This window comes from Penaeus japonicus, unplaced genomic scaffold, assembly GCF_977035675.1.
Source record: "Penaeus japonicus unplaced genomic scaffold, GWHDUDI00000001_assembly GWHDUDI00000031, whole genome shotgun sequence".
NCBI classification, from domain to species: domain Eukaryota; kingdom Metazoa; phylum Arthropoda; class Malacostraca; order Decapoda; family Penaeidae; genus Penaeus; species Penaeus japonicus.
In genome coordinates, this window is record NW_028234433.1 from 7,653,516 (window position 1) to 7,661,922 (window position 8,407).

Genomic DNA, 8,407 nt, shown 5'->3' on the forward strand with positions numbered 1-8,407 from the left:
TAAACTGGGAATATTATAAAACTCTCCTTTTGACTCAAAGTAACTTACGACGGTATCGTTATCTGCCGAATATTAGCAGGAGAGCGAAGAGAATCCACAGCAATTAATATTCTCCGTCCACCCACTACGTTATAAAGGACCCAGAGTACTGCAATGCTCACTCAGCCTTCGGTATGTAAGCTATCTATGTTTTCCTCCATTTTTTCCCCCTCTTTCTTGTTTTGCTTCATGCCTTTGATACGGCCAACTACTGCCAGCACCACCATTAGCCTCATGCTTGACCTTTCCTTAAGGAGAACACGCGAAGGACAAACACAGTTCTCAGAGACGCAGCGACCACGAAGGCCTCCGAATCGATCTGAAAACACACGTTAGCTCAGACTCCCTTTCCGATCGCCTTAGCCGCGTCCTAAGCCGTCTTAATGCCATTTGTGTCGCATTCGCTTCTCTCGCGACTCTAAGCCAGCTGATGGGGAGTCGCACCAAGCCTCTGGGAAGCTGTGGTAAGCTCCTTCTTTTGAGACATAAGCTCTACAGGGGCTGCGTCTTGTCATGTCTCGCCGCTCGCCTTGTGACAGCGGAGAGTTCTCGGGTCAAACTACCAGCGCTGTTACTGTATGTCTTTTTTTAAATCTATTTATCAATTCGGTTGCATTTATATCCCATTCGTTTCCACGACGATGAATTTCGAATCCTGTCAAACGCACAAGGTTAACTTACATCTTGAATTCCTCAGAGTACAGTATGTTCACACATCATCTTCTTGGATCGTGTTGCAGAATGATTCACTCCATCAGATCAGAGTACGACATCTCCTGACGCAACGTGCGGTGCTTGCAAATCCTTGCAAATATGAGGGCGTGACGAATCACACTACATACTGGCCCGACGTCTTATTTTTGCGACCACGTCACACTGCATCTTGTCAACTGTGTGTCAAAGATTCTACAAATGTTTTGATATTTTAGTCTTTGGAATCGAATGGTGATTAAGGTTTATTGATATATAATGCATTTAGATTATAAGTGAGTGGATTGATAGTAGCTTTGGTCATAAGGAAACAATATTAGTTCGATTACGGAAACATGAATTTTATAGTGAATAAAACACAACACTTAAGAGGGGCATTGTGTTAAGCCACTTAAAAGATTAATTTTCTCAAATATTTATCTATATGATGATCCGTCAATAGACATTTTACACTTAATCAAACGCAGCCTCCCTCCCTCCTCATCCGATAATTCCGTCTTTTTTATAATTATATGAGAAATAAAACATATTAATGAAAAAAAGGAAGATAACAGCGAGAGAAAAACTGCCCCCCCCCCTTCGCTTAATTCACCATCATCAAAGAGGAAACATTTCGGAATCCTTTTCATACGGGAGAAAATCTCTCTTTCTCTCTCTCTCTCTCTCTCGCATCTTATCTTCCCCTGACACTCCTTCAGGTGTCAGCCACGCCTCGGGATGGCACTGAGCCCTGGTCAAAGGAGCGTCAGAGTGCCGCGCGAGAGCCGCTGCTGACAGTTATGCCACCTCCGCGTCCCTCCCCCCCCTTATCCTTCCACCCCCTTTCCCCTCCCCACCGCCCGTCTTCTCATCCCCATCATCATCCTCCCAACAACAGGGAGGTAGGAGGGGGGAAGGGTGATGGAGGGAGGGGCAGGGGGAGGGGGAAGAAGGATCTACGCCCTCACTCCTTTTCCATAATAAGGGGGGGAGGGGAGGGGATGGGGAGGGGGAGAGGTGGGGAGAGAGAACGAGAAGGGAGAGAGGGAGGGGAGAGAAGAAGGAAGATAAGGGGAAGTTGATAAAAGAGTAGAAGGAGGAGGGGACGAGGGGAAGAGATGAGGGGAGATAGGAGGGAAAGCGGGAGGATGAGGAGAGGACGAGGGGAAGGAAGAGAAGGAGGAAGAAAAGGAGAAGGGAGATAAAATGAAGGAAGGGGGGAAAGGAGGAGGAGGATGGGGAGGAGGGATAAGGTATCCCCGCCCTCGCCGCTGCGCCCGAGAGTCAACACTTGTCCCGACGCCCGAGATTCGTCCCGAGCGAGCGAGCGAAGTGGGGGGGAGGGGGGAGGGGGGGCGATCGGGCATTTGTCTGTCTTTGTCGTGGAATTTCTCATTTTCTTTGCTCTTATGCCTCTGTCTCTTTCCTTCTAATGATTGCTCCTGTTCTCTGCCTCTGCATCTCTCTCTCTCTCTCTCTCTCTCTCTCTCTCTCTCTCTATATATATATATATATATATATATATATATATATGTGTGTGTGTGTGTGTGTGTGTGTGTGTGTGTGTGTGTGTGTGTGTGTGTGTGTGTGTGTATGTGTGTGTGTGTGTGTGTGTGTGTGTGCATGTGTGTGTGTGTGTGTGTGTGTATGTATATGTGTGTATGTGTGTATATATATATATATATATAAATATATATAGATATATATATATATATGTATATATATATATATATGTCTGTATATATATATATATATATTTATATATATATATATATACATATATATACACACACGCACACACACACACACACACACACACACACACACACACACACACACACACACACACACACACACACACACACACACACACACACACACACACACACACACACACACACACACTTATCATTAAGAGATACAGAGATACAGAGATACAGATAGATAGATTGATATATAAAGAGAGATATATATAGATATAGATAGATATATTGTAGACAGAGAAAGAGAGAACAACATAAAAAGAATTTCACAAAAGTCTTGCCGTCGGGTTATTTTATTGTTTTATCTTATATTTCAGACGTTGAAACTAACCTTACGCCGAAGCAAAACAAAACGGAAGATACAGGAAGCTATAAACAAAGAAAATAAGATAGGGAAATTAACAACAACAGCAACAAGTACCATAACAAAACAAAAGCAACAATAAAAGAACAAAAACATGAAAAAGAACAAGACAACGAAATCGTCAAGAAAAACGAGAGAAAAAGTAATATGACAAAAGCGAAAAAGAAGTAGAAGACGAAGAGGAATGATGAAAACAACAACAACAAAAATAAGAACAAGAACAAAGACAAAACAAGAAGGAGACAAAACAATATCATTGGTAGGAAAAGCAAAAACAACAACAACTAGACGACAAATGCGAACCAGGCGAAATGAAAGAAGTGGGAAAATAAGAAAAATAAGAAAAAGAAGAAGAAGAATCCCGATGCGCCCCCCCCCCTCCTGCGGCGCGCGAGAGAGCGACAGGCGCGAAACAGGGCGGCGATTAGCGATAACGCGGCGCTGGCGAATAGCATGGGGTGCGAACAGGCACTCGGGCATAGGCCGGTGAACGGGCATAGGGTTCGGGGCAAGGTGTTAAGGCCAGAGGAGAGCCCGGGAAGGAGGGGCACGGGGCACGAGGCAAGGGGAAGGAGAGGGAGGGAGGGGGGGGCATGGGGCACGAGGCAAGGGCTAGGCAGGAGGGGAAGGAGAGGGAGGGGGAGGGGGGCACGGGGCACGAGGCAAGGGGAAGGAGAGGTGGGGGCGGGGGCAGACTGAAGGGCAGAGATCGGGGGAAGGGGTAGGGCATAAGAGCATGGACCATCCGTAGGCCTATAGGAAAGGGTACAGGGGCACGGGGGATCAGTAGGGTTAGAAGATAGGAAGAGGGAGAAGGAACAAGAGGGAAGAGGGGATAAGAGAAAGGAGAGAAGGATGGTAGGGGAAGGAGAGGGAAGAGAAATGAGGAAAAGCGGAAGGGTATAGGAGGGGAATATAATAGAATAGAGAGAGTGTGGGTAGGAGGAAGGGAATAGGAGGGAGGAGATGAAGAGGCTAGGAAGGGAATAGGAGGGAGGGGAGGGACAGGGCGAGGAACAGAATAAGAGGGAGGGGAGGGAGGGGAGTGGGAAGGCGAGGGAGGCAGGGGAGGAGGGGATACAGGGGAGTCCTTGTAAGAGAAGCCGCGTGAAGGATATTGACAGGTACAGCGTGTCGGGATGCGAAGGGTCGCGGGATGGTGACAGGCGTGGCGGGGGACACGGCCGGCCGGGCTGTCTGCCACATCTGCCCCGAAGACAGAGAGCCTGCCTCAAGGATCGGAGGAGTCTTCTGCTGTCTCCCTAAGGGGCGTCTCTGCACTTCGGGATCGACAGGATGGAAGGATCATTGAGGAGGAAGCAAGGAAAGAGGGAAACGAAATGGAGAAATCGTGAAAAGGAAAAGTACCCCCGAAAAAGAGACAATATGTGAAAAGATAAAAAAAGGAATAAAGACAGACAGAAACAAAAGGAAAACAAAACCGGAGATAACATGGGAAAGAAAAAAAAAGTAAGAAACAAGAAACACGGATGATGACAGGGAAAATCAACAAACTCGAAGTCCTTTTTCGGTGTCCTAAAGTGCTAGATTGTCGAAGGAGTTTCTCCCTTGTTAATAGCATGATGAACATTTCTTGTCTTTACCTTATCTGCTTGAGGCGAGAGACGAGAAACTCGCGCGGAATTTATGTGGCACAAATTATGCAAATATTTTATTTTCCCTCTCTTTTTTCTCCTTTTTTGTTCAACGTCTTACCCGGGAATGTTGTCTAAACGCGTTGTCTAAACGAGATTACATTTTTAGAATGGTATTAATGAAAGAGTGTGAATATACAAAGGAATAAACAACATGGATATTTCAAGGGGAGAGCTATTTCCAAGTATGCAATGCACGTTCATTAACTATTCGACAATGCCTTTTTTTTCTTTCTTTCTTTTCTTATCACTTCTATTTGCAACCCTGACTGGACTGTCCCTGAGGCCACTACAGTACATTCAATAAAGGAAAGCAACACTGCACACACACAGCGCCTTCAGTATTGACAAGTAAAGCGATACACAGTGCATTGAGTGTTGATAAGTAACACTGACACAAGCCTCACTTTGGGGTCCTTGGGGTGGGAGAGGGAGGTGGGGAGGAGGATGGAGGGTGGGAGGAAAGGAGAGAAGGAAGGGGAAGGGTGGGGAGAGACGGAGGGGGGAAAGGGTGAGCTGGGGGGAAGGGAGAGGAGGGAAAAAGTGGGGAGAAGAGAAGGGAGTAAGGGAGAGGGAAGGGAGGGAGGGGGTGGGCAGATGATGAGCTGGAGGGAAAGGGGAAGGCATGAAGAAAGGGGGAGGGAAGGAAGGAATGAGAGGGAGTAAAGGAACAGGGGGAGGTAGAAGGAGGGAGGGAGGGAAGGAGAGGAGAAGGAGGGAGGGAGTGAGGGCGGGAGGATCAATATTGACTCAAGCACCGAGTGATTAGGGGAGGAATCCTTCGCTCCCTGATCGGCCTCCCCACAAAGTCCGCCCAGACTTCGTCAACCTCCCTGGCGTGCGGGCGCCTCCTTATCGCACCCGTCACGCCTGTGCACAGATGGGCGTGCGGGCGGGTTGGGCGCAGGTAGGTAGCAGGAGAAGGCGAAGTGAGCGAAGATTTTCGGTCCCTATATAAAGATCCACATTGGCCGCCTCTTGGGTGGAGTCCGTCACCGCAAACCAGTTCTTGCTTCAGCGCCAAGAAGCCACTTCACTGGGACGGCTGTGCGGTGCCATGCCTTCCGCGGAGGGTTCGCTTTTGTTGAGCGTCACTCGAGAACAATTAGGGAGCGGGAGTCTTAATTAATCCTAGTTTTGATTGATGGCGGGGACCTCATTAAGAGCCGGATGTGAAGCAAGGAGCGGGCGCTGGGGTAAAAGGAGTTTTTTATTATTCATCGTAATCTCTCTCTCTCTCTCTCTCTCTCTCTCTCTCTCTCTCTCTCTCTCTCTCTCTCTCTCTCTCTCTCTCTCTCTCTCTCTCTCTATCTATCTATCTCTATATCTATCTGTCTATCTATCCCTTAAATCCTTGGCCTCAGAAAAGAAACATCTGCAACGGAGCTGAACTAATGAGATGCACGGGAGTAGTTGTTAAGTTCACTGCCACATAAGGATAAAGTGATCAATGTTGCAACTGGTTTTGACATCACACGGGAGTAGCAAACTAACTACTCCTAAATATTGCTTTGACTGCACAATGACACAGGTTGCATCGCGTACTCGGAACACGGAATTTCCCCCGGTTTTAGTTCGGTGATCTATGCGAATATGTCAGGAGACAATGCACGGTTAGCAGTCTCAGTTTTAACACACGCGTCACGCTACACAGACCTCCATTTATAGCACGACAATGCAAACAGTGTCAGCTTAAAGTATCTTTCCTTGCTCCTTCTGCTCTGTGTGCCTGTTACTTCTCTCTCTCTCTCTCTCTCTCTCTCTCTCTCTCTCTCTCTCTCTCTCTCTCTCTCTCTCTCTCTCTCTCTCTCTCTCTCTCTCTCTCTCCTTCTCTCAATCTTTCTCTCTTTCTCACATTACACTCTTTTTCTCTTCTTCCTGCTATCCATTATTCCCCCTTCCCCCCTCCTTCCCTCCCTCTTCTCATCCCTCCCTCCTTTCCCCTCTCCCTCCCTACCTTTCCCTCCCTCCCTCCTGCCCTCCCCCCCTGCCCTCCCTCCCTCCCTCCTACCCTCCGCCCTCATCCAACAGCCCACACCTACACGCGCGTCTACAGACCCCAAACCACTCGCTACAACATCTGCTTCTCACTCTCGAGCGCTGTCACTCTGCGCTGCCCACTTTGGCATCACTTGACCTGTCCGTGGACTTCTTGTGACATCTTGTAGCTGTCATGTGGTTCTGTCACGTCATGTCACGAGGGAGATGAGGGTGAGTTGCTTCTGTTCTCTATTTTTTTGCCTCGGTTTGGAATTTTCTTTTTTAGGGATTTTGTCGTAGGCACTATATCTTTTAGTTTATGTTTATATGTGTATACACTAGTTATCCGTATCACGTTTTCTGTGATTATTGTGGTATTTGTTTATTTATTTGTGTGTATATATACTCCTCACACTAACACATGATCACCACAGATGATATATTTGATCACACTTCATACAAAATGAAGGATATAGCTGGATTTCGGGTTGCCAGAGGTGTTTTTTTTCCGGATTGTTCTGTCTTTAATCATTTTTTTTCCTGGAATGATCTCAAGTATTCACAGTATTTTCACTAACATTCAATTTTTCTGCCATGGATTAGCTTTGAAGACGTCACAGAACACTTAATCACTCGATTAACAATAAAAAAGCCAGTGAATCAGTGCAGTCATAGAGATATATAAATGAATAGATAGATGGACAAAGAAAAATTCCTTGTCATTCGAAGAGTATGTCACATCATGGAATAGATATGTAGATAAATAAGAGTAAATAAAAAATGAAAAACAGGTGAAGAACTAAGAGAATCGATCAAATTAATTCTCCCGCCTTCAAAAACACGCTCAGACACACCAGGTCAGCGCAGGTCGCGAGACACGAGTCACGTGACAGCTGCGGGAGGAGCGCGGGCGACACGTGCACGAGGGGAGCGAGCGAGCAACGGCGCGCGCGTGCGTTCGAGCCAGCTGTGTTGAGCGCGCCTGGTCGTGGCGGAGGTCACAGCGGAACTGCGCGCGCCCGTCGAGGTCGTCTCGAGGCGCCCACCCTGGCCCCGCCCACCCCTGGCTCCGTGTGGGCGTAGGGCGGCGGCACTGGTGGCTCAGGGTGCAATGTGGGCCAACAATTGTTGCAGTCGTCCTCATGCACAGTTAATCGTTTGCTTATTCGCCTGTTCCTATCTGACCTTATTTTCTGATCACCATCAATCATCTTTGGCATTTGACCCGATTTTCCGAGATGGGGAGATGGCAGACGCTCCGGAGATTAGTTTATACTTTTTTAGTTTTACTTTATAGTGGGAACGTGAGTGTAAATGTTGCATGATATATTAGTGAGTTGGGATGTATTTCGGTTAATCGAAAATGACAATGATAATGATTATAACAATGATTATAATGATAACGATAAATGTGATAATGAGAATAATAGTAATAATGATAGTAATAATAATGATGATAATGATAATGAAAATATTAATAATGATAAGGATGATAAGGATAAGGATACTACTAATAAGGATAATAATCATAATAATTATAAAAGTAATGATATTGATGATAATATGGATGATAGTAATAATGATAATGACAAGGATACAACCAATGATGATAATAACATTGTCAGTAATAATGATAATAATAATTATTATAATAATAGTAATGATAATAATAATGATAATAATAATGATAATAATAATGATAATAATAGTGATAATAATAATGATAATAAAAATAATAATAATAATAATAATAATGATAATAATAACAAAGATAATGATGAACCGATAGTGATGATAAAGATGATAAAAAATAGCGTTGTTTATGAATATCCTATAATGAGAATCTTAAAGCAAGGTAAGTAACTGTTGATGATAATGGTTTCCATGATAGTCGTGGGATGTTAATTAGTATTACT